This window comes from Pseudophryne corroboree, chromosome 4, assembly GCF_028390025.1.
Source record: "Pseudophryne corroboree isolate aPseCor3 chromosome 4, aPseCor3.hap2, whole genome shotgun sequence".
Taxonomy (NCBI): Eukaryota; Metazoa; Chordata; class Amphibia; order Anura; family Myobatrachidae; genus Pseudophryne; species Pseudophryne corroboree.
The window spans coordinates 476,726,330-476,753,134 of record NC_086447.1 but is presented as its reverse complement, the minus strand read 5'-3'; the positions used below and the strand labels follow the sequence as shown (position 1 = coordinate 476,753,134).

At 46.9% G+C, this 26,805-nt stretch overlaps 1 long non-coding RNA gene across 1 annotated transcript; it reads right to left on the bottom strand.

The window, feature by feature from the left end:
- Positions 1 to 299: 299 nt before the first annotated feature.
- Positions 300 to 26,805, bottom strand: LOC134911517 (uncharacterized). The gene is made up of 3 exons (XR_010176637.1): positions 26,686 to 26,805; positions 23,432 to 23,491; positions 300 to 504 (listed from the first exon to the last, which is right to left on the bottom strand). It is a non-coding gene; the product is annotated as an uncharacterized LOC134911517 (long non-coding RNA).

Here is a 26,805-nt window from a genome sequence, read left to right as displayed (position 1 = left end):
CACAATAGAATTAAATTCAACCATGTGAAGTCCTCTTAAATGAATATATTGCAGCTCCTATAGAATAATACTCTCAAGGAAGCCAATTTTTAACAGAAAAAGATCTTGGAGAAGATATATATATATATATATATATATATGATATTGTTGTGCGATCAATGTCCACTGTTCTTTTTTCAATTAGAGTCCGCTCTCCATAGGATGAGAGTGCAGGCACCTCTCAGACAGTTTAACCAACAACTGTAGCTCCAAGGCATGTAAAAGAAAAGAAAATGAGGGCGCTCCCAGTGAGATCAGGTTTCAAATAAATTTTACTAAACATAACAAGTTCACGTACATCTTAGTTTAAAAACATAAGCATGTGGACGGTTCACCAGCGCCTCCGGACAGCGGCTAGCAGCACACTCTACACTGCTTTATGCAATGATATCCTTCTCAGCGTCTCAGCTCCACAGACTTGGTGTCCGACAGTTGTGTGTCTGTCACATTCTCCAAAGCCATGGCCTGGGGGAATAAAAGGTCAGAACCATAAATTATCTTACTCTGAGGTTTATGTGATCTATGTGAGGAAACCACATGAGGCAGAAGATCGGATCACTTCTAGCATAAAGCAACAACCTTGCACACTGAACCCTGAGTAGTTTGGACTTCTGATCTTTTAGTCCCACCTTTTCCAGGCTGAAAAGGACTGCTCTCTTTGTTCTCACAAGATCTATGTGGATGCAAATTAGGTTGTCTCCAGGGACACTAAGGGGTCTATTCAATGTCTGTCAGATCCTCTCTGACGGAGAGGATCCGACAGGTCAGTATTTAATTAGCGAGCATTTCCAACAGGCTTTGCCCGTTTTCGACAATGCTGATCTGACTTTTTTTGAAGTCGGCTCAGCATTGTCGAAAACGGGCCAAAAACCTGATGGAATTGACCACTAATTTGACAAAACACGTGGATCCACTTGTTTTCCAACAAGTCAGAAAAACGGCAAACCATTTGAATAGGTTGAATCCTGATTTGACCTAATAAAGTCGGAACCTGATGTCTTTCCGACTTGACAGCAAGTCCGACAGGCATTGAATAAACCCGTAAACATCATATGTCTCTCTTGCTTAAGAAATGTATTTTGATTATTCAGGAAGTTTGGCATATGGGACCTCAAAGGAACTTGGCTTAATAGTTGTACCTTTTGGTAGGACTTTATCCCCCAACTTGGATAGTATTTTATGGCAGTTAAACTGAACAAAAGAGACTGATAAGCTGACACTTTTCCAGCCTGCTTGTCTGTGCCCAAGGGCTTGAACAAGGGCCCACTACTGTGTAACTACAGGGTGGATAAATTGGCAAGGTGAAGGGGGCCCACCAAGTTCCAGCATCCGAGATCTGCCTTCTGTATAGTTCCAAAGCTGCAGTGTGGTTTTCTGGACTCCAGATCATCATCTGCCACAACCACACTGATACTGCTGTCTGCTGGGCCGACTTGAGCCCTCGCTGTCTGGTGCTTACATGAGGAGGGTCCTCTGTTGTTGGGGTCCACTTATGGAGGTTCGTGTCACCACGGGTACTCCCATGGCTGCCCACTGGTGTATCTTTTCCTCTTGAAGTGCCTCTGACTAGAATTCTGTATACCTCCCTACTCGTCTGCCAGCTTCCTGTTTGACTCTGTTGGTACCTACACACAGGGCTGCCATCAGAAATTTTGGGGCCTGGGACTGACAAAATAGGCAGGGCTCCCTACCACACACATGTGGGCACACATACTGCCCCCATAGACAGACAGACAGACAGACAGACAGACAGACACACACACACACACACACACACACACACATACTGTATGCCAGTGGTTCTCAAACTGTGTGCCGTGGCACACTGGGGTGCCTCGGGACACTTCAGGACCAATTTAAATTATTTATGGTCAATGTAACCAGTGCCAGATTAAGGCCCATATGGGCCTGGGGCTGAAAATGATCAAGGGCCTATTGTGATAACTTGAGGGGGTGGGAATTATGTTGTGTGGGTGTGGCCAGTGACATATGGGCGTGTACACTTCCTAAACTCTAAGCCCCAATGTCTAACAAAATATGTAAAATTAGAGAAACAACATCACTTTGTGAGGAAATTAGAAATATAATTAAAAATCTTATCAATTATGGCAACCATGTGACCAGCTGGGCAGTTAATCATCATGATGCTGTCATGGTGATGGGCCTATCTTTATCTGAGGCCTGGGGCTGGAGCTCCATCCGCCTCATTGTTAATCTGGCCCTGAATCTAACAGACAAAACCAGAGGTGGTGGCTGTCAGACATAACATATGTGAACAAACAGAAGCAAATCCTGTCCCTCACCACACAACTGAAACTAAGGATGGTATTTACCATTTACTTAATTTAATATTTCTTTCTAAATATCTCAATAAGAAACTTTTGGCCCAGGTGTACCGTGAAAAAAATTCTGATCCTCTAGGGCGCCGTGATTCAGAAAAGTTTGGGATTCACTGCCATATGCATTAAAAATAGAAATTAAGCTCATCATACATAGACAGACTGAATAAACTGCATTATTGTGACTGTCTATTACACAGTTATTTAGACATTCAAGAAGTATACATATAAAATGTCAGCATAAATTATACTAAAAAACAACACAGTACATAGTTATTAAAATTGTCTGGCCCCGCAGACAGTTTTCAAAAGAATACAACTGATACTCTGTAGCCAGCAGTACAGCCACAGTAGTGGCAACAATGTAATATTGAGCTGACTACAATTGCAACACTGCAGCCTACAGCCCAAGACAAACAATTTTGTAGCATATAAACCTAATGTAAGCACAAAAAAACTCCTTAAGAATACCCAATAGTGTTTCTGCAAATATAAAATAGAAGTGTAGCTAAACAGAAATGTTTTACCTGGGTTCAGTATGGTATGCCAGCGGTCGGACTCCCGGCGACCAGCATACCGGTGCCGGGAGCCCGACCACCGACTTACCGACAGTGTGGCGAGCGCAAATGAGCCCCTTGCGGGCTCGCTGTGCTCGCCACGCTAAGGGCACGGTGGCGTGCTACGCGCGCCACGCTATTTTATTCTCCCTCCAGGGGGGTCGTGGACCCCCACGAGGGAGAATAAGTGTCGGTATGCCGGCTGTCGGGATTCCGGCGCCGGTATACTGTGCGCCGGGATCCCGTCAGTCGGCATACTGAAGACCACCCGTTTTACCTCACACTCACTGACATACGTCAATTTTACCCACAAACTACCGCTTACGCCCTCCAGCGCTGGATACACACGCACACAGAAATACACGCATACTCCTGACTACTCCTCCAGGCCGGACACACACACACACACACACACACACACACACACACACACACACTCTTGCCTACCCCTCCAGGCCGGACACACATACAAATGCACGCATACTCCTGCTTACCCCTCCTGGCCGGACAAACACACAAACACACGCATTCTCCTGCTTACCCCTCCAGGCCAGACACACAAACAGGCACACGTGCACTCCTGCTTACCCCTCCAGGCCGGACACACACACACACACACACACACACACACACACACACACATACTCTTGCCTACCCCTCCAGGCCGGACACACACACAAATGTACACATACTAATGCTTACCCCTCCTGGCCGGACAAACACAAAAACACATGCACACTCCTGCTTATCCCTTCAGGCCAGACACACAAACAGGCACACGCACACTCCTGCTTACCCCTCCAGGCTGGACACACAAACAGGCACATACACACTCCTGCTTCTTACCCCTCCAGGTTGGACACACACACACACACACACACACACACACACACACACACACAAACACACAAACACATGCACACTCCTGCTTACCCCTCCATGTCGGACACACAAACAGGCACATGCACACTCCTGCTTACCCCTCCTGGCTGGAAACACATTCAAACACATGCACACTCCTGCTTACCCCTCCAGGCTGGACACACAAACAGGCACATTCACACTCCTGCTTACCCCTCCAGGCTGGACACACACAGAAACACATGCACACTCCTGCTTACCCCTCCAGGCTGGACACGCACACAGAAACACATGCATACTCCTGCTTACCCCTCCAGGTTGGACACACAAACAGGCACACGCACACCCCTGCTTACCCCTCCAGGCCAGACACACAAACAGGCACACGCACATTCCTGCTTAGAACTCCAGGCCGGACACACAAATAGACACATGCATACTCCTGCTTACCCCTCCAGGCCGGACACACAAACAGGCACACGCACACTCCTGCTTACCCCTACAGGCTGGACACACACACACACAGAAAGACACGCATACTCCTGCTTACCCCTCCAGGCCGGACACACAAACAGGCACACGCACACTCCTGCTTACCCCTCCAGGCCAGACACACAAACAGGCACACGCACATTCCTGCTTAGAACTCCAGGCCGGACACACAAATAGACACATGCATACTCCTGCTTACCCCTCCAGGCCGGACACACAAACAGGCACACGCACACTCCTGCTTACCCCTACAGGCTGGACACACACACACAGAAAGACACGCATACTCCTGCTTACCCCTCCAGGCCGGACACACAAACAGGCACACGCACACTCCTGCTTACCCCTCCAGGCCAGACACACAAACAGGCACACGCACATTCCTGCTTAGAACTCCAGGCCGGACACACAAATAGACACATGCATACTCCTGCTTACCCCTCCAGGCCGGACACACAAACAGGCACACGCACACTCCTGCTTACCCCTACAGGCTGGACACACACACACAGAAAGACACGCATACTCCTGCTTACCCCTCCAGGCCGGACACACAAACAGGCACACGCACACTCCTGCTTACCCCTCCAGGCCAGACACACAAACAGGCACACGCACATTCCTGCTTAGAACTCCAGGCCGGACACACAAATAGACACATGCATACTCCTGCTTACCCCTCCAGGCCGGACACACAAACAGGCACACGCACACTCCTGTTTAGAACTCAAGGCCGGACACACAAACAGGCACATGCACACTCCTGCTTACCCCTCCAGGCTGGACACACACACACAGAAACACACGCATACTCCTGCTTACCCCTCCAGGCCGGAAACACAAACAGGCACATGCACATTCCTACTTAGATTTCCAGGCTGGACACACAAATAGACACATGCATACTCCTGCTTACCCCTCCAGGTTGGACACACAAACAGGCACACGCACACTCCTGCTTACCCCTCCAGGCCGGACACACAAACAGGCACACGCACACTCCTGCTTAGAACTCCAGGCCGGACACACAAACAGGCACATGCACACTCCTGCTTACCCCTACAGGCCGGACACACACACTGAAACATACGCATACTCCTGCTTACCCCTCCAGGTTGGACACACACACACACACACACACACACACACACACACACACACACACACACACACACAAACATATGTACAAACCTGCTTACCCCTCCAGGCCGGACACACAAACAGGCACATGCACACTCCTGATTACCCCTCCAGGCCGGACACACAAACAGGCACACGCACACTCCTGCTTACCCCTCCAGGCCGGACACACAAACAGGCACACGCACACTCTTGCTTACCCCTCCAGGCCGGACACACAAACAGGCACACGCACACTCCTGCTTACCCATCCAGGCCGGACACACAAACAGGCACATGCACACTCCTGCTTACCCGTCCAGGCCGGACACACAAACAGGCACATACACACTCCTGCTTACCCCTCCAGGCTGGAAACACACAGAAACACACTCTGTCAGTGTGCCCAATCCTGAATCTAAAGTATCCACAGACCGCCCTTGATGGCGGCCCTGCCTACACAGCTGCAGCTGCAAATACAGACTTAAAAGTTTGCCAGGGCCCTCCAAGCCTCTAGTTACGCCACTGGTCCAACATCTGCAAATCAGAGCTAGCGAGTTGAGCAGTAAAGAATTAATGTTTTAATTCCTTTATCTCTTACCCCTTGCTATTACAGCTATTTTGGCTTTTGTTATAATCTGGTATTATGAACAGGGATCATTGTACATGTTTAATGATATGGTACTCCATATCATCCAAGGATATTATCTGTAATAATGATTTAATACAGTATATGGCTCTATAGGTTGAACTCAATGGACAATTGTCTTTTTTCAACCTCAACAACTATATTACTATGTACTGTATATGCAATTATTAAAAAAAAAAAAAAATGTGACCAACTAAGGTGCAAAATGTCAGTTAACTCCTGACAGTAAAGGTTAAAGACACAATTGCAGGGTTTATGCTTTTTATTATTTTTACAATGATATCTTTCAAAATGAAGAATGCTGGCTAAACTATTTGTGAAAGAGGACATCTGGTGTATGCGGTGCTGTTACGAACTGTTTAATGTAAAACATTTTTTCATGTATGCACCGCTAACATATACTGTACATAAAATGCAACAAAAACAACTTTTTTAAATTTTGCAAGTCAACTCTCTATTGTATGGCTTTAGTTTACAAGTGGAAATATTTATTTACAGTGACAAATGAAACCATAAAATCATAAAGATAGTATTGGTTTACATGTTTACCTAATAATTTTAGAATGGCAGTTTATTGTGTAGACTAGAAAAGGAATTGATTTGTTTCCTATGTGCATATCTTTCTTGTTATTTCAATAGCAAATGAATACTTCGTGTGTATCAGGCCTTTTATGTCACTGATCTTCATTGATGCAGACACACTGGCCTATGCAACTGGTAATTCAAACTAATAGCATTAACACTATTCCAAAAAATGATGAGCTTTCAACAACACATAAACCCCATGATTAAACACTAGACAAGCCGACCATATAAGCATTTATTTTGTGGTTTAGATCATTAGTTCTATGTATTACCGCTAGTGCAATCTTTTATTGAATTTTTACTATCAGTCCTCCATTTAAAAACAAATGTCAATGAGATTTTTATTGCTTTTTATTCATAACGGCTGTTAAATGTGTTTCAACAACGCACTCAATAAAGTGTCATTCTCCTTGGTTACAGATGGCTAGATCATCCAAATATTCTATAAATAAATCAAGGATACTAGAAGCCCAATGTATTACCTACAACTATACTAATCATTAACCTAAAGCATTATTTATAATCAAAAACAATTAGTGTACATAAAAATAATCTACAGTATTGTACTAGAAGAAATATAGACGGTTGCCATCAATTATACTTAATAAACAATACATTTAAATTATTTTCCAGATGGTGAATATGAAGGAAAAAACCCTCTATACACATTATAATTCAGATGACATTACATCTACAGTAGAGATGTGTGTTAAAACAAGATCATTTGTGAATATGGCCAGGCTGGCAACATCCCCCATTAATCCTTGTCTCCCTAATCCTTTAGTCTGTCCCCTGGTACCACCTCTATCCTTCTCTCCCAGTCTCCTACATCTCACCCTCTCTCCTCTTCTCTGTCTCCCATACTCCCCTCTACCTCCCTTCCCCTCCTCTTCTGTTTCCCCATTGCAATTTACTTCTGCCCCTTCACAGGCTCTCTACAGCACCACTCAACTCTGCTCTCTCCCTCCTCTGTCTGTCACCTCACCTCTCCTCCACCACTATCATACTGCACTCCCTCCATGCCTCTGTCCTGCAGTCTCCCTTCCTAGCCAAGGACCCAGCACCATCATTACACCCTCTATATCCCTTCCTTCCAAATTAATCTTACTTCAATGCTACAGCAATTCTGATAATCTCGTTCACATCTCTCCCACAAACTCCTACCCCTTATCCTGTGCCCTCTGGAATGCCAATTCTGTTTGCAACAAACTGGCCCCTACTCATGACCTTTTCATTTCAAACTCCCTGCATCTCCTGGCCATTACAGAAACCTGGATTACTCCCTATGACACCACTTCTCCTACTGCTTTCTCTGTTGGGGGCCTCACATTCTCACATACACCCCAACCTGGGGGACGCCATGGTGGTGGTGTTGGGGTCCTTTTACCCTCTACCAACTTATACCTCCAGAACCATCCCTTACATTCTCTACATTTGGGGTCCATGCGATATGCCTCTACCAACCTACTAATCTTTGAGTTGCTGTCATCTACTGTCCACCTGGCACTTCCTCCATATTTCTCGTCAACTTTGCTTTCTATCTACCTCACTTCCTCTTCTGACATTCCCTCCATTATCCTAGGTGATTTCAACATCCTTAACCTCACCTCTTCACTTGGTCTCTCCCAGTGGACCACCTTACCTTCCCATGTGAATGGGAGCTCACTGGATCTGTTTTTTACTCACCGCTGCGATATTTCTGATTTCTCCAAATCTCCTTTTCCCCTCTATGACCCCCACCTGCTCTCTTTCAAGTTATCTATCTCCGCTTCCCCATCCCACCCTCCTAAGGCTACCATCACTAAGCGTAACATTTAGGCTATTGACACCTCATCCCTATCCTTCCTGTTTGACTCAATTCTCTCTCCTATTCTCTCTCTCATGCCCTGAACAAGCCACATCCCTATACAATGCATCCCTTACTTCTGCTCTTGAGTCTGTCGCTCCTCCAACCACTATTCACCCTCGCAGATCAACACCTCAACCCTGGCACACCAAATGCACCAGTTATCTTCAAAAATGCTCACGTACTGCCGAGAACAGTGGAAGAAGTCACGCTCTAAGGAAGACTTCCTCCATTTTAAATTTATGCTCTCATCCTTCAGTACTGCCCTTTCCCTCGCTAAACAATCATACTTCAAAATTCTCATCTCTACCCAGTCTTCCAACCCCTGGCGCCTCTTTGCCACTGTGAACTCCCTCCTCTGCCCACTACCACCTCCTCTCCCATCCTCATTGTCTGCTCTTGACTTTGCCACTTATTTTACATCCAAGATTTACTCCATATGTCAGGACATCACATCCCACCAGACCAGCAACCAGCCACCACCCATCCCTTGCCACCCCTCCCCTTCCTCTCACCAACTCTGATATCTTTCTCCCATGTATCTCGTGAGGAAGTCATGGCCCTCATCCATTCCTTCCCCCCCACAACCTCCCCACTTGACCCTATCCCCTCCCAACTCCTCCACCGCCTCTCTCCTTCTGCCTCTTCTCATCTTGCCCACCTTCTCAATCTCTCCCTCTTTTCAGGCACTGTCCCCTCTGCTTCAAGCATGCTCTTGTCTCCCCTATTCTTAAAAAACCTACCCTTGATCCAAACACCCTCTCCAACTAATCTCTCTCCTTCCTTTTGCCTCCAAACTCTTTGAGCGCATTGTCTATAACTGCCTCACTGCCTTTCTTTCCTCCCACTCACTGTTTGACCCATTCCAGTCTGTTTTATGCTCTCTCCACTCCACTGAATATGCCCTCACAAAAGTCTGCAATGACCTCCATGCAGCCAAATTGTCACAACCCGGTCCAGTTTGCCCTGCCGATGGGTCACTTATTCCTCCTGCCACATGCAGATTCGCTCCATCACAAAGTACCCATATCCGCTGTCACTTACAAGACATACAGGCTTCAGTATTTCCCGGCCTGGTAGGCCACAAGCTACATCAAAGCCTGACCTAGAGTACTGCTCTGCCAAGTCCCAATCACCTGACCATGGTTCAGCCAATCGTTAGCCAGTATGCACCATCTGATTCTGCTCAGCCTATCCCAACTAGCCAAGGGGTATATGTTCCGGTTACTGGCTCTCAGTCTTCGCTAGTTCATTGTCTAGGTCAGCTCTAGCTGAGTGAAGTTAACTGTGCTTCTTTGCATTCTGTTTCCCTGCAGGTGCAGTTTCTTTCCTAAGTGCTGCACAGTATCATTATCCAGCTCTACACCTGTGCAGGCCTTTCCTTTGGCTGCACAGGTAATCTCATCAAGCTCCTGACTGCTGGTGCCAGCCAGCAACTGAGATTCCAGCCTGCTCCAGTTCCCTGGATCCACTCCGGTTATTCACAAACTACCATCTGTTCAGTGTTCAGTTTGCATCCAGTCCAAGTCATCTCAAGAGTGCTTCCTGATCCAGTTCTACAGTGACCATCCAGTCTGAAAGCTTGTTACCACACTGCTAAGGTCAGCCACTCCACCTTACTGGACTGCAGCTACAAGTAAGGAGAGTGTTGTACATCATTACTCTATCATCCCAGTATTAGCCTGGTTACTATCGCACTCTTCACTCCCCTCATACATCATCCATTCACCAACCCCAAAACCCTTGGTGGTCTAGTGGTCACGATCCGGCATTTTCTTGCCGAGACCTGGTTCGATTCCCGGCCAGGGGATGGTATTTGCCAGCTTACTTATACACCTTCAAGTACTTGCACAGACATTTCCTGACTCCGGATTCACAAACAAATACCAGTCTAACAGTATGAACTAGCCTCATGGATCCGGCTGAAGGAATTTGTCTATCACCAGACCTCCTGAATAATATTGCAGGTCGTCTGGAGGGTCTGGAGGTAACAAATCACCAGCTGGCACGATGCATACAAGAAATCTCTATCCACCAAGATCAATTTCTGACTACTGCTACAGGACCAGGAGTTCTTACTCATCCTGTACCATATGCTGCTTCTGTGCCCAGACTTCACCTTCCCACACCTGTTAAGTTTGATGGAAACCCCAAGCTATGCCGGGGTTTTTTGAACCAATGTGATGTACACTTCACTCTACAACCTGCCAACTTTCCTTCGGATAAAATCAAAGTTGCATATATTGTCTCCCTGCTATCTGGTCCAGCCCTAGAGTGGGTATCACCTTTTGTGGGAGAGATCTGACCCATTGCTGTTTGCCTATACTGAGTTTATTGCCACTTTCCGTAAGATATTTGACGAGCCCGGAAGATCTACGTCAGCATCTAAAGATGTCTGAGCCAGGGCACTAAAACCATGGGTCAATATGTGGTACAGTTCCAGACGATAGCATCGGAATTACAGTGGAACGAAGAAGCCCTCATAGCTACATTCTGGCATGGGCTATCAGAAGAAATCAAAGATGTCTTGGTAACTTGTGACCATCCTTCCAAGTTGGCAGATCTCATTTCCCCGTGCACCAAAGTGGACTTAAGACTCCGAGAATGTTCCTGTGAGAAAAGTACACTAAAGGTTCCGTCAGTGTCTTCTCCTGAGAAAATCACTCCCTCCAGAGGAGCGCCAGAGGCAACGTCAAACAAATCTGTGTTTGTATTGTGGTGAGCTGGACATTTGATCTCCTCTTGTACCAAACGACTGGGAAAATGGTCGCACCAGATTCCTCAGGAAGGAAAGAGATTAGGAGTATTACATCCCTCTCCCAAACAGTCAGACTCTGTGATTCCAGTGACTCTTGTTGTGGCTAACAAACATAAGTTTCTGTCTGTTCTCCTGGACTCTGGTGCTGCTGGAAATTTCATAACACAAAGTTATGTTGCCAAGCAACACATACCCACTGTGACACTGGCTCATCCAGTGTCACTGTCAGCTGTGGATGGCAGTTTGATCCCACATGGATCCATCACCCAGTGTACTTCAGCAGTTAAACTCCAGGTGGGGGCATTACATTCTGAAGAAATATCTTTTCTGGTCATCCCTAAAGCCACTCATTCCATTGTACTCGGTTTTCCCTGGCTTCAGAAACATAGTTTTCTAATTGAGTGGTTTACCATGCACATTTTGTCTTGGGGTAAGAACTGTTTCAGTGTCTGTTTGAAACAAGTGGTACATGTTCGGTCATCTGATACTACCATTGCGGAGAAAATTACCAACTCAGTACCACTCATATATTGACGTTTTCAGCAAACAAGGGGCTGATACTTTGCCTCCTCATAGAGAATGGGATTGCCCCATAAACCTGGTCTCTGGAAAATTACCTCCCAGGGGTCGTACATATCCATTATCTGTACCAGATATGAAGTCCATGACTGAGTACAACCAAGAGAACCTGAAGAAAGGGTTCATCCGTCCTTCATCATCTCCAGCCGGTGCAGGGTTTTTCTTTGTAAAAAAACAGATGGCGGACTCCGACCCTGTATTGACTACAGAGGGCTCAATGAGATCACTGTCAAAAACCGTTATCCTCTGCCTTTAATCACGGAGCTCTTCGACAGAGTGAAGGGGTCTACTATCTTCACAAAACTTGACTTGAGGGGTGCCTACAATCTGATTCGCATTCGCCAGGGTGATGAATGGAAAACAGCATTTAACACGAGAGATACTGTCATGCCGCCGCCGTGGCCACCATACTTACCCCTCTGGGCGCGCTGGGTCTCCGTGCGGCCTTCCTCGCTGGCGGTCCCCGGCTCCCGGCGCTCCGTCCGGCCAGCATGAGTGTGGACGTCACGGGTACGCTCGGCGTCCACGGAAGGTGCGGGTGACGTCATCAGTACTTCCCACCAATCAGGCACTGGCGGGAAGTTCAAATTCAGACGCCGGGCAGAGCTCCGGCACCTGAGTATCATCTATTCTCCCAAGAGTTGTGATCTCCAGTGCTCCCGTATCCCTGTAGTCTCCAGCCTTCTCAGCGCCTCCAAGCACCTCCGTGCCTCCAAGCACCTCAGCGTCTCCAAGCACCTCCGTGCCTCCAAGCTCCTCAGCGTCTCCAAGCACCTCCATGCCTCCAAGCACCTCAGTGCCTCCAAGCACCTCAGTGCCTCCAAGCACCTCTGTGTCTCCAAGCACCTCAGTGCCTCCAAGCACCTCAGCGCCTCCAAGCACCTCCATGCCTCCAAGAACCTCAGCGCCTCCAAGCACCTCCGTGCCTCCAAGCACCTCAGCGTCTCCAAGCGCCTCCAAGCGTCTCCAAGCACCTCAGTGCCTCCAAGCACCTCAGTGCCTCCAAGCACCTCAGTATCGCTCTCAGTGAGCCAACGGTACTCTTCACCAATTCATCAGCGCCTTTTCAAGTCTTGTCTTTCAGGAGACCTCCAGCGTCCACACGTGCCTCCTGCCTGCCGTCCAAATCCTGCATGAGGAAAACCTACATTCGGCCATCTCTGCTGCGACCCAGTTGCGGTTCCTCTTCCCGGTCACCGGAAGAAACCCCGAGTCCACAACACTCCCAAACCAGGTCAGTGATAGTATACTCAGGCCACATGGACCCGGGGGATCGGAACACGGACTCAAGTGCCATCCAGAATCTGGCTTCCCGAGTGCAAAGTCAGGAAGCAGTCAGGGCCAGGTGATGCAGTACCTCCAGGAGTTGTCCGGTCATTTGGATCAGATTTGAGCATCCTTAGCTTCTGTAATTCCGGCCCCAGCTCCCGTAGCCGTACCAGTTGCCGCCCGCAGCAATGTTCAACCACCGGCTGGTATCAGTCCGCGCCTTCAACTTCCTACTCCTTCCCGTTATAATGGGAATCCAAGAAATTGTCGAGGTTTCTTAAACCAATGCGAAGTTCATTTTGAGCTACTCGCACATAATTTTCCCACAGACCGGTCCAAAGTGGCATATATTATTTCTTTGCTTGAAGGATCTGCATTGGATTGGGTGTCTCCACTATGGGAACGATCTGATCCACTGGTTTCCAATTACACTGAATTCATCATGTCTTTTCGAAGAATTTTCGACGAGCCCGGCAGGATGACCACGGCCTCTTCTGACTTGCTGCGCATCCATCAGAGCTCCCGATCCGTGGGTCAGTACGTGGTTAATTTTCAGACCATTGCCTCTGAACTTCACTGGAATAATGACGCCCTGAGAGCTGCTTTCTGGAACGGTCTCTCTGATCGCCTGAAGGATGAGTTGGTCACTAGGGAACTCCCGGATTCATTGGAGGAACTGACCTCTCTGCGTCAAGGTGGATCTCCGGATGCAGGAACGTGGAGGCGAACGTAGTCGATCGGATCGTTCCAGGTTCCGGCTTCCTCCCTCTAGGCAAGCGGTGGTACCAAGTCCGGACGAACCCATGCAGATTAATCGGTCCCAATTGCCTCCGGAAGAACGACAGCGTCGTCGTGAGGGCAAACTCTGTCTGTACTGCGGAGCCGCAGATCACTTCATTAAATCCTGCAAATCCCGTCCGGGAAACGGGCAGGCCTAGCTTGTTCCGGAGGAGTCAAGTTGGGGGTCACGACCAAATATTCTCCGACTTTGGATTGTTTGCTTCCTGTGTCTTTAATCACCAAGTCAATCTCCAAGTCTTGTGAGGTCTGTTGGACTCTGGGGCTGCGGGGAACTCGTTTCTTCTTCCTGTGTCCAAAGCATGGATTTAAAGGTATGGCCTACCGAGCGGCCTATTTCTTTGACGGCTATCAATGGTACAAGAATATCCAAGGGTCTCATAACGTGGCGCATGGAGCCAGTTAAGCTGCAGGTCGGAGCTCTACATCAGGAATGTCTGGAATTCTTGGTGATTCCGGAAATGCATCACGATCTGGTCCTCGGAATGCCTTGGCTCAAAATTCATAATCCCCACATCGATTGGAAGTCTTCTCAAATTCTGTCTTGGAGTTCTTTTTGTCACGCTAACTGTCTCACTCCTGTCTGTCCGCTCCGTGTCTCTTCTAAGTCGGATAAAGAGCATGTTCCGGAGGCGTATCAAGAGTTCAAGGATGTGTTTTTGGAACAGGCGGCTGACCAGTTACCACCCCATAGGCCTTGGAACTGCCCCATTGACCTTATCCCAGGGAAAATGCCGCCCCGAAGCCGTACATATCCTCTGTCACTTCCTGAGACTCAATCTTCTCAAGGGATTCATTTGCCCCTCTATCTCCCCGGCTGGAGCAGGCTTCTTTTTCGTGAAGAAGAAGGACGGGGGGTTAAGACCATGTATCGATTACCGCGGCCTAAACAATATCACCATCAGGAATAAGTACCCCTTATCACTAATCACAGAGTTATTTGATAGGGTTCGTGGCGCCCATGTTTTCTCCAAGTGGATTTGAGGGGAGCCTATAATCTTATACGCATCCGAGAAGGGGATGAATGGAAGACCGCCTTCAATACCAGGGATGGGCATTATGAATATCTGGTGATACCGTTCGGCCTTAGTAATGCCCGTGCCGTCTTCCAGGGATTCGTCAACGAAATCTTCCGAGACATGTTATATCGAAGCGTTGTGGTATATTTAGACGACTTACTGATTTTTTTCCAAAGATCTTGCTGAACACAGGACACAGGTCAAAGAAGTGCTCCACCGTTTACGAAAGAATCATCTCTACGCTAAGATCTCCAAATGTACTTTCGAAGTAACATCAATTCCGTTCCTCGGTTATATCATCTCGGGGACGGAGCTTCGCATGGACCCGGAGAAACTCTCTGCCATTCGTGACTGGACTCAACCCCTCTCTTTGAAAGCCGTACAAAGATTCCTGGGCTTTGCGAATTATTACAGGAAATTCATTAGGGGTTTCTCCACCATAGTTGCACCCATTACCACCTTGACCAGGAAGGGCTCCAACCCGGGTTTGTGGTCTCCCGAAGCCATGGGAGCCTTCACCTACTTGAAATCAGCTTTTATGTCAGCCCCGGTCCTCCAACAACCAAATTTCGAAGAACCTTTTTTCCTGGAGGTTGATGCGTCCTCGCTCGGAGTCGGAGCCGTTCTCTCCCAGTACTCTTCGGATAAGAAATTGCATCCATGTGGCTTCCACTCTCGTAAGTTCTCTCCGGCCGAACGGAATTATACTATTGGTGATCAAGAACTTTTGGCAATAAAATCTGCTTTGGAGGAGTGGAGGTATCTTTTAGAAGGGGCCAAACATGGGATTACTATTTACACCGATCACAAAAATTTGTTGTACATCAAAACCGCACAGTGTTTGAATCCTCTCCAAGCTAGATGGGCGCTTTTCTTCACTCAATTTTCTTTTGTTATCAAGTACCGGTCCGGGACTTTCAATACTAAAGCTGATGCGCTCTCTCGTTCACAATCTCCCACAGATGAAGAGGATTCTTTTGAGCGGAGTTTAATTCTGAATCCAATTTCTGTTTCCGCTGCTTCCGCCACTCCGGATCCTCCCCCTGGAAGAATGTCTGTACCAACTAAATTCCAGCCGAAAATACTGCAGTGGGCCCATATCTCCAGGTTCTCTGGTCATCCCGGCGCCCAGAAGATGTTCAAGTTTCTGCAAAGATCTTACTGGTGGGACACCATGAGGAAGGATGTACAGGATTACGTTAATTCTTGCCCACAGTGTACGTAGCATAAATTTCCTCGTCTGCCTCCTGCCGGGTTGCTTCGTCCTCTGTCCATTCCTATGAAACCCTGGACTCATATTTCCATGGACTTCATTACCGAGTTGCCCTGTTCCAAGGGTTACAATACCATCTGGGTGATTGTCGACCGTTTTTCAAAGATGGCGCACTTCGTTCCATTGACAGGTCTGCCGACAGCTCCCAAATTGGCTCTACTATTCGTCCGGGAACACTTTAGGTTGCATGGTTTACCTCAAGAAATAGTCTCTGATCGAGGGGTACAGTCCACCACAAAGGTTTTGGAGAGCCCTCTGCTCAGCCTTACAAATTAAACTTAAAATTTTCGTCTGCCTATTATCCCCAAATGAATGGACAAACAGAACGAGTCAACCAAGATTTGGAGACTTTCCTCCGCCTTTATCTCTCCCCTTCACAGGACAACTGGGTGGAGTTGTTACCTTGGGCGGAGTTTGCCCATAACCATTCATTTCATTCTTCCACTGGCGAGTCTCCGTTCTTCATCAACTAATGGTTCCACCCACGAGTTCCGGAATTGCCAATTCTTCCGACAGAAGAGGTACCAGCTGTGACTTCCACTTTACTACACTTCAGACAAATTTGGTGTACGATTCATGCTAGTCTTAAAAAGGTTTCTGTCCGATACAAGTTCTTCGCGGATAAGAAATGGCGAGCCGCTCCTCAATACAAGGTTGGTGATAGGGTATGGCTTTCCACACGTAATCTCCGGTTAAGAGTACCCACTATGAAGTTTGCTCCAAGGTTCATCGGTCCTTATCCTGTGCTACAAGTCCTGAATTCTGTGGTCTGTAAGTTGGGTTTACCTTCTCACCTACGTATACCAAATGCCTTCCATGTTTCTCTTCTTCGACCTCTCATCCGTAATCGTTTTCATTCAAAGTCTTCTGGCCCCACCTCAGTAGAAACTGAAACCGGAACAGACTTCGAGATCAAAACTATTCTGGACTCTCGTTACCATCATAAGAATCTGCAATATCTGGTAGAGTGGAAAGGTTATGGTCCTGAGGAGAGAAGTTGGATAAAGGCTTCTGAGGTCTCAGCTCCTCGACTAATCCGGATTTTCCATTCTAGACACCCTACGAAACCAGGAAGGGGGTACTGTCATGCCGCCGCGGCCACCATACTTTCCCCTCCGGGCGCGCTGGGTCTCCATGCGGCCATCCTCACTGGCGGTCCCCGGCTCCCGGCGCTCCGTCCGGCCAGCATGAGTGTGGACGTCGCGGGTATGCTCGGCGTCCACGGAAGGTGCTGGTGAAGTCATCAGTACTTCCCACCAATCAGGCACTGGCGGGAAGTTCAAATTCAGACACCGGGCAGAGCTCCGGCGCCTGAGTATCATCTATTCTCCCAAGAGTTGTGATCTCCAGTGCTCCCATATCCCTGTAGTCTCCAGCCTTCTCAGCACCTCCAAGCACCTCCATGCCTCCAAGCACCTCAGCGTCTCCAAGCACCTCAGCGCCTCCAAGCACCTCAGCGCCTCCAAGCACCTCAGCGCCTCCAAGCACCTTCGGTGCATCCAAGCACCTCAGTGCCTCCAAGCACCTCAGTGCCTCCAAGCACCTCAGCGTCTCCAAGCACCTCAGTGCCTCCAAGCACCTCAGCGCCTCCAAGCACCTCAGCGTCTCCAAGCACCTCAGTGCCTACAAGCGCCTCAGCGTCTCCAAGCGCCTCCAAGCACCCCAGCGCCTCCAAGCACCTCAGCGCCTCCAGCACCTCAGTATCGCTCTCAGTGAGCTTACGGTACTCTTCACCAATTCATCAGCGCCTTTTCAAGTCTTGTCTTTAAGGAGACCTCCAGCGTCCACACGTGCCTCCTGCCTGCCGTCAAAATCCTGCATGAGGAAAACCTACATTCGGCCATCTCTGCTGCGACCCAGTTGCGGTTCCTCTTCCCGGTCACCGGAAGAAACCCCGAGTCCACAACACTCCCAAACCAGGTCAGTGATAGATGGGCACTATGAATATCTGGTCATGCCCTTTGGCCTGGGTAATGCCCCAGCAGTGTTTCAACATTTTGTGAATGAGATATTTTGTGACCTTCTGTACCACTCTGTTGTTGTCTACTTAGATGACATTCTCATATTCTCCAATGACCTTGTTTCACATCATGACCAAGTAAAAGAGGTTCTCCGAAGACTTCGTGTAAATCACTTGTACTGTAAACTTGAAAAATTGATTTTTGAGGTGCCAGATATTCCTTTTCTTAGATACATCATTCAGGTGCCGACCTCAAGATGGATCCTGAAAAAGTTCAAGCGGTACTCTCCTGGTCTGAGCCTAATTCCCTGAAAGCCATTCAGAGATTCCTGGGCTTTGCCAATTATTATCGAAAATTTATCAAGGGATTCTCTACATTAGTAGCTCCTATCTCTGCTTTGACCCGAAAGGGGGCCAATCCAACACAGTGGTCTCCGGAAGCAAAAACAGCATTTCAGTCTCTGAAACAGTCCTTTATTTCAGCTCCGGTACTTAGCCAGCCGGATGTTACTCAACCCTTCATCCTTGAGGTGGACGCATCCTCAGAAGGAGTAGGGGCAGTTCTTTCACAGAGACTCGAGGACAAACTGCATCCCTGTGAATTCTTTTCAAAGAAATTTCTGCCTGCCGAGAGGAACTACCCCATTGGCAAGAAAGAAGTATTAGCCATTAAATTAGCCTTTGAGGAATGGCGTTATCTGCTGGAGGGAGCTCGCTTTCCAATTTCGGTATTCACAGACCACAAGAATCTTCTTTTTCTCAGAACTGCTCAGTGTCTCACACCCAGGCAAGCCCGGTGGGCACTGTTTTTCTCTCGGTTTGATTTTAAAATTTTATACCGTCCAGGATCCCGTAACTGTAAGGCTGATGCTTTATCCCACTCTATGGTTCCAGAAGGCGAATCAGATGGAGATGAACAGTATCCGCTGCTCAATCCTACTGTATTTGCTTCTACTGATGTGGCCACACCTCCTCCTGGTAAAACATATGTCACTCCTGACCTTCGCAGGCGACTATTACTATGGGCCCATGCCTCCAAGTTCTCCGGCCATGCGGGAGTTAGAAAGACTTTGGAATTTGTTGAAAGATCCTATTGGTGGCCTTCCTTATGTTGTGATGTCCAGGAATTCATGTCATCTTGTCCTCAGTGCGCTCAGCATAAGGTCTCTCGTCAGTCTCCAGTTGGTCCCTTGCATCCATTATCCATACCACTACAACCTTGGACCCATATTTCAATGGATTTCATTACTGATCTCCCATCCTCCAAGGGATTTACCTCTATCTGGGTTGTAGTTGACCGTTTTTAAAAAATGGCACACTTTGTTCCTCTGACTGGACTGCCATCAGCTCCATGCTTCTCTCAGCTTTTCATCTCTGAAATATTTTACCTTCACGGATTGCCCACAGAGATTGTGTCTGACAGAGGATCCCAATTTGTTGCCCGCTTCTGGTGAGCTCTCTGCTCATCTTTACAGATCAAGTTAAAGTTCTCCATGGCATATCACCCGCAATCTAATGGGCAGACCGAGAGGGTCAATCAGGATTTAGAGACTTTCCTCCGTATGTATATATCATCCTCGCAGGATGACTGGACGGATTTCCTGCCATGGGCTGAATTCGCTCATAACAACTCCTATCATACTTCCTCTGAGACCACTCCTTTCTACACTGTGTATGGGCGGCATCCTCGTTTTCCTGAGTTCCAGTCTCTCCCAGTATATGATGTACCAGCTGCCAAAGCAACTTTCCAATATTTTGCAAACATCTGGAAGGAGGTTCATGCCACACTTAAAAAATCTTCGGTACGTTACAAGATTTTTGCTGATAGAAGAAGGAGAGCTATTCCTCACCTCAAGGTGGGTGATCAAGTTTGGTTATCCACACGCAATATCAGGCTCCAGGTACCATCAATGCAATTTGCACCTCGCTTTATCAGTGCTTTTCTTATCATCAAGGTCATCAATCCAGTGGCTTACCGTTTACAACTTCCACAATCACTTCGAATTCCCAACTCTTTTTATGTGTCGCTTCTCAAACCCCTTATACTCAACAGGTTTCAGTCTTCTCTTCCCAAGGCTCCTCTTGTTAAAACTCAGCGAGGGGTAGAATTTGAAGTCGAAAACATCATTGACTCTCATTGTCATTATGGGGAACTCCAATATCTGATCCATTGGAAGGAATATGGTCCTGAGGAGAGGTCCTGGGTACATTCTGAAGATATTAATGCTGCTTGTCTCATCTCCAACTTTCATACAAAGTACCCACGAAAACCAAGGAGATGTCCTGAGGCCACTCCTCAAGGGGCGGGGGTACTGTCCCAACCCGGTCCAGTTTGCCCTGCCGATGGGTCACTTACCCGTCCTGCCGCATGCAGATTCGCTACATCACAAAGTACCCGTATCCGCTATCACTTACAAGACATACAGGCTTCAGTATTTCCAGGCCTGGAAGGCCACAAGCTACATCAAAGCCTGACCTAGAGTACTGCTCTGCCAAGTCCCAATCACCTGACCATGGTTCAGCCAATCGTTAGCCAGTATGCACCATCTGATTCTGCTCAGCCTATCCCAACTAGCCAAGGGGTATATGTTCCGGTTACTGGCTCTCAGTCTTCGCAAATTTGTATTTGTGTATCTCTATTCTGTAGTTCATTGTCTAGGTCAGCTCTAGCTGAGTGAAGTTAACTGTGCTTCCTTGCATTCCGTTTCTCTGCAGGTGCAGTTTCTTTCCGAAGTGCTGCACAGTATCGTTATCCAGCTCTACACCTGTGCAGGCCTTTCCTTTGGCTGCACAGGTAATCTCATCAAGCTCCTGACTGCTGGTGCCAGCCAGCACCTGAGATTCCAGCCTGTTCCAGTTCCCTGGATCCACTCCGGTTATTCACAAACTACCATCTGTTCAGTGTTCAGTTTGCATCCAGTCCAAGTCATCTCAAGAGTGCTTCCTGATCCAGTTCTATAGTGACCATCCAGTCTGAAAGCTGGTTACCACACTGCTAAGGTCAGCCATTCCACCTTACTGGACTGCAGCTACAAGTAAGGAGAGTGTTGTACATCATTACTGTATCATCCCAGTGTTAGCCTGGTTACTATCACACTCTTCACTCCCCTCATACATCATCCATTCACCAACCCCAAAACCCTTGGTGGTCTATTGGTCACGATCCGGCATTTTCTTGCTGAGACCCGGGTTCAATTCCCGGCCAGGGGATGGTATTTGCCAGCTTACTTATACACCTTCAAGTACTTGCACAGACATTTCCTGACTCCGGATTCACAAACAAATACCAGTCTGACACAAATCACTACTCTCTGCTTATTCTTCTTGACCTCTCTGCTGCTTTTGATACTGTGGACCATCCTTTCCACCTGAAAATCCTTCACTGTCTTGGTCTGCATAATACTGCCCTCTCCTGGCTGTCCTCCTACCTCTCTGATCATTCCTTCTCTGTCTCCTCTCATGGCGCTACTTCCCCCCACTTCCACTAACTGTTGGTGTCCCCCAAGGTTCTGTTCTTGGTCCTCTCCTTTTCTCTCTCTATACGTCCTCTTTAGGTGAACTCATTAGTTCTTTTAACTTCCAATATCACGTCTATGCTGATTACACTCAAATCTACCTCTTCTCCCCGGTTCTCCTCACTCGTACCTCCAACTGTCTCTCTGCTATCTCTTCCTGGATGTCCCAGCGCTTTCTTAAACTCAGCATGTCCAAGACTGAGCTGATCATCTTCCCACCCTCCCGCACAACCTCACCTCCCACAATCTCATTATCCATTGATGGCACGACTATCTCCTCTAGCCCCCAAGTACGCTGTCTTGGCATAATCCTTTACTCCTCCCTGTCCTTCAAACCACACATTCAGCACCTCTCACAAACCTGTCATTTTCATCTCAAAAACGTTTCCAGGATCAGACCATTTCTCACCCAGGATGCCACCAAGATCATTATCCACTCACTGATTATTTCCAGACAGGATCACTGTAATCTCCTCCGAACTGGCCTTCCTGACAATTACCTCTCTCCACTCCAATCTATCCTCAATGCTGCAGCCCGGCTAATCTTCCTCACCAAATGTACTACATCCACCTACTCTCTCTTACTAGCCCTTCTCTGGCTTCCCTTCCCTTTCAGAATCCAATTAAAACTTCTCCCACTCACTTACAAAGCACTCACCCACTCCTCTCCCATTTACATCTCTGACCTTATCTCCCTTTACTCTCCCACCCGTCCTCTTCGCTCTGCTAATGCATGCCAACTCTCTTGTCTTCTGATTACTTCCTCCCACTCCTATCTCCAAGATTTTTCATGTGCTGCTCCCTTACTCTGGAATTTTCTGTCTCTCCCCCTCGGACTCTCCACCTCTCTACAGAACTTCAGACGGTCTCTTTAGACCCACTTCTTTACCAAACCCAGCCAAATCTCATCCTAACCCTCTGTCCCACACTCTTTCTACCCATCTGTGTTACCCCTGTCTGTCTGCCTCTCCCCTTTAGAATGTAAGCTCTCACGAGTTGGGCCCTCTTCCCTCATGTGCTTATCCTTTTCTTACATTAATAATCCTCAACGGCCCAAATTCTGTAAGTCACTGTTTTTCTGTTTTGATTATGTGCATATATACTCTGTAATTTGGCGCTGCTGAACCCTTGTGGCACCATATAAAAAAGTATAATAATAATAGTAATAGAGAGCCACCACTTATCACTGCTAAGTCTCGCGTAGTTGCATAGTGAACTGGGACACTTGTTACAATGCACTGCAGCGGTCATGACTGCACTACTGATACTCATTGCACACTCTTGAGTAGGCTTTCTATCATTAGTCTACTGTGGTTTAAAAGTCACAAGGACTTAGCCTCGTATCCATGATAGCTTCAGCTTCAGTTGTAATACTCTGTTTTAGGATATGGTAGTATTTATTTACTCTTGCATCTTGACCAGGTTAAGAACGGTTTGCACCATAATTTATGCTTTATCCATTTGAACTTGGTCATATAGTTATACTGCACATTGTAAATTGTCAGAGAGTACTCTGGTTATACTCTTGGTTAGGATGTAGTCAAAATGTTAACAATCATGATGCTGACATTGTAAAATGTAAACATTAAACATGACAGCATGTGCAGAAGGTTGATATGTTCACAATGACAATGTAAAATGTCATCATGTGAAATTCGACATTCTGCATGAACCAGCAGCAGAAGGTTAGAGTTTGGCTATAGGAGGGAGGTTGCAAGATGAGAGGTTAGGGTTAGGCTACAGGAATGTAGAGTGAGGGTTAAGCATACTCACAACTGAATCCACCAGAAGTCATCATCAGCTAAATGTTGGACCCAGAAGACATCGCTGGAGCTGCCAGACCAGGTAAGTAGACAGTAGATCACCAGGGACGTTTTGCTGACATTGTAATCATATCGACATCACAATGCATTAAACTAGTAACTCTGTGACATCACAATGCATTCAGCTAGACAGTACCTCTGTGACATCACAATACCTTAAGCTAAACATTACCTATGTAACTACTTCCCCTTATGTAAAGTCATAATGCATTCAGATAAACAATACCTCTGTGACATCACAATGAATTCAGCTAGACAGTACCTCCATGACATCACAATGCATTCAACTGCAGATAGCTAGACAGTACCTCTGTGACATCACAATACATTAAGCTAGATATTACCTATGTAACCGCTTCCCCCTATGTCTCTATGTGACATAACAATGCATTCAGCTAGACAGTACCTCTGTGACATCACAATGTATTCAGCTAGACAATACCTCTATGACATCATAATGCATTAAGCTAGATCATAGGTTCTCAAACTCGGTCCTCAGGAGCCCACACAGTGCATGTTTTGCAGGTAACCCAGCAGAGGCACAGGTGTATTAATTACTCACTGACACATTTTAAAAGGCCCACAGGTGCAGCTTATTATTTCACTTGTGATTCTGTGATGAGACCTGCAAAACATGCACTGTGTGGGATCCTGAGGATCGAGTTTGAGAACCTGTGAGCTAGATAGTACCTCTGTGACTTCACAATGCATTCAGCTAGACAGTACCCATGTGACATCACAATACTTTCAGCTGCAGACAACTAGACAGTACCTCTGTGACATCCCAATACATTCAGCTAGACAGTACCTATGTGACATCACAATGCATTCATCTACACCAGGCATTCCCAACCACAGTCCTCAAGGCACACTAACAGTGCAGGTTTTAGTGATATCCAGGCTTAAGCACAGGTGACTTAATTAGTAGCTCAGTTATTTTGATTTGACCATCTGTGCTGAAGCCTGGATATCACTAAAACCTGCACTGTTAGTGTGCCTTGAGGACCGTGGTTGGGAATGCCTGTTCTACACAGTAACTCTGTGATATAGCAATGCATTCAGTTAGACAGTACTTCTGTGACATCCCAATACATTCAACTAGATTATACATTTGTTACGTCACAATACATCATACTTGCCTACCTGACCCTCTCCATGAGGGAGAAAATGCTCTGTTCCTGGACTTTCCTGGTAATGTATGATTGCCATCACCTGTGGTGAAACACCTTTCTTATCAATTAACTAGCTCACCACAGGTGATGGCAATCATACATTACCAGGAAAGTCCAGGAACAGAGCATTTTCTCCCTCATGGAGAGGGTCAGGTAGGCAAGTATGCAATACATTCAGCTAGAGCAGGCATTCCCAACCACGGTCCTCAAGGCACACGAACAGTGCAGGTTTTAGTGATATCCATGCTGCAGCACAGGTGAATTAATTAGTGGCTCAGTTATTTTGATTTAACCATCTGTGCTGCAGCCTGGATATCACTAAAACCTGCACTGTTGGTGTGCCTTGAGGACCGTGGTTGGGAATGCCTGAGCTAGAGAGTACCTGAGACATCAAAATGCATTCAGCTGCAGTCAGCTGGACAGTACCTCTGTGACATCACGATACATTCATCTACATACTACCTATGTGATAGCACAATGGATTCAGCAACACAGTACCTCTGTGACATCACAATGCATGGAGTTAAATAGTACCTCTGTGACATTACAATGCATTCAGCTAGACAGTACCTCTGTGACATCACAATACATTCAGCTAGACCACAGGTTCTCAAACTCGGTCCTCAGGACCCCACACGGTGCATGTTTTGCAGGTCTCTAAACAAAATCACAAGTGAAATAATTAGCTCCACCTGTGGAACTTTTACAATGTGTCAGTGAGTAATTAATACACCTGTGCACCTGTTGGGTTACCTGCAAAACATGCACTGTGTGGGGTCCTGAGGACCGAGTTTGAGAACCACTGAGCTAGACAGTACCTCTGTGACATCACAATACAGTCATCTACACAGTACCTCTGTGATATCACAATGCATTCACCTAGAACAGTGGTTCCCAACCTCGGTCCTCAAGTACCCCCAACAGTTCATGTTTTCCAGGTCACCTAGCAATTGAACAGGTGTATTCATTACTCACTGACACATTATAAAAGACCCACAGGTGGAGTAAAATATTTCACTTGCAATCCTGTGAGGAGACCTGGAAAACATGAACTGTTGGGGGTACTTGAGGACCAAGGTTGGGAACCACTGACCTAGACAGTACCTCTGTGACATCACAATGCATTCAGCTAGACCACAGGTTCTCAAACTCGGTCCTCAGGACCCGACACAGTGCATGTTTTGCAGGTCTCACAGAATCACAAGTGAAATAATTAACTCCACCTGTGGACCTTTTAAAATGTGTCAGTGATTAATTAATACACCTGTGCACCTGCTGGGTTACCGGCAAAACATGCACTGTGTGGGGTCCTGAGGACCGAGTTTGAGAACCACTGAGCTAGACAGTACCTCTGTGACATCAAAATGCATTCAGTTAGATAGTTCCTCTGTGACATCACAATGCATTAAGCTAGACATTACCTCTGTGACATCACAATACATTCAGCTATACAATACCTCTGTGACCTCAAAATACATTCAGCTGCAGGGAGCTAGACAGTATCTCTGTTACATCACAATGCATTCAGCTAGACAGTAGTAATAATAATAATAATAATCATAATAATTTTATTTATATAGCGCTCTTTCTCCAACAGGACTCAAGGCGCTTTACAGACATCAAAAACAATGCACATAATAGAAAAGATTTAAGTAATACATCAAAAGATAAACCACACAGACATAAAAGAAAACCTTGAGCACACAGAAAGAATAATGCATGATTGGTGTAGGCATTTTGAGTAATAAATCTGTAACATCACAGTACATTCAGCTAGACAGTACATTTGTGACATCACAATACATTCGGATAAACAGTACTTCTGTGACATCAAAATGCATTTATCGGCAGTCAGCTGGAAAGTAACTCTGTGACATCATAATAAATTCAGCTAGACAGTACTTCTGTGACATCACAAACAATACATTAAGCTAGACATTACCTATGTAACTGCTTCCCCCAATTTGAAATCACAATTCATTCAGCTAGACAGTACCTCTGTGACATTACAATGCATTCAGCTAGACAATACCTCTGTGACATCACAATGCGCTGCTAGACAGTACGTCTGTGACTTCACAAAGCATTCAGCATACCTCCCAACATGACCCTCTCCAGGAGGGACAGAATGCTCTGCTTCTGGATTTTTCTC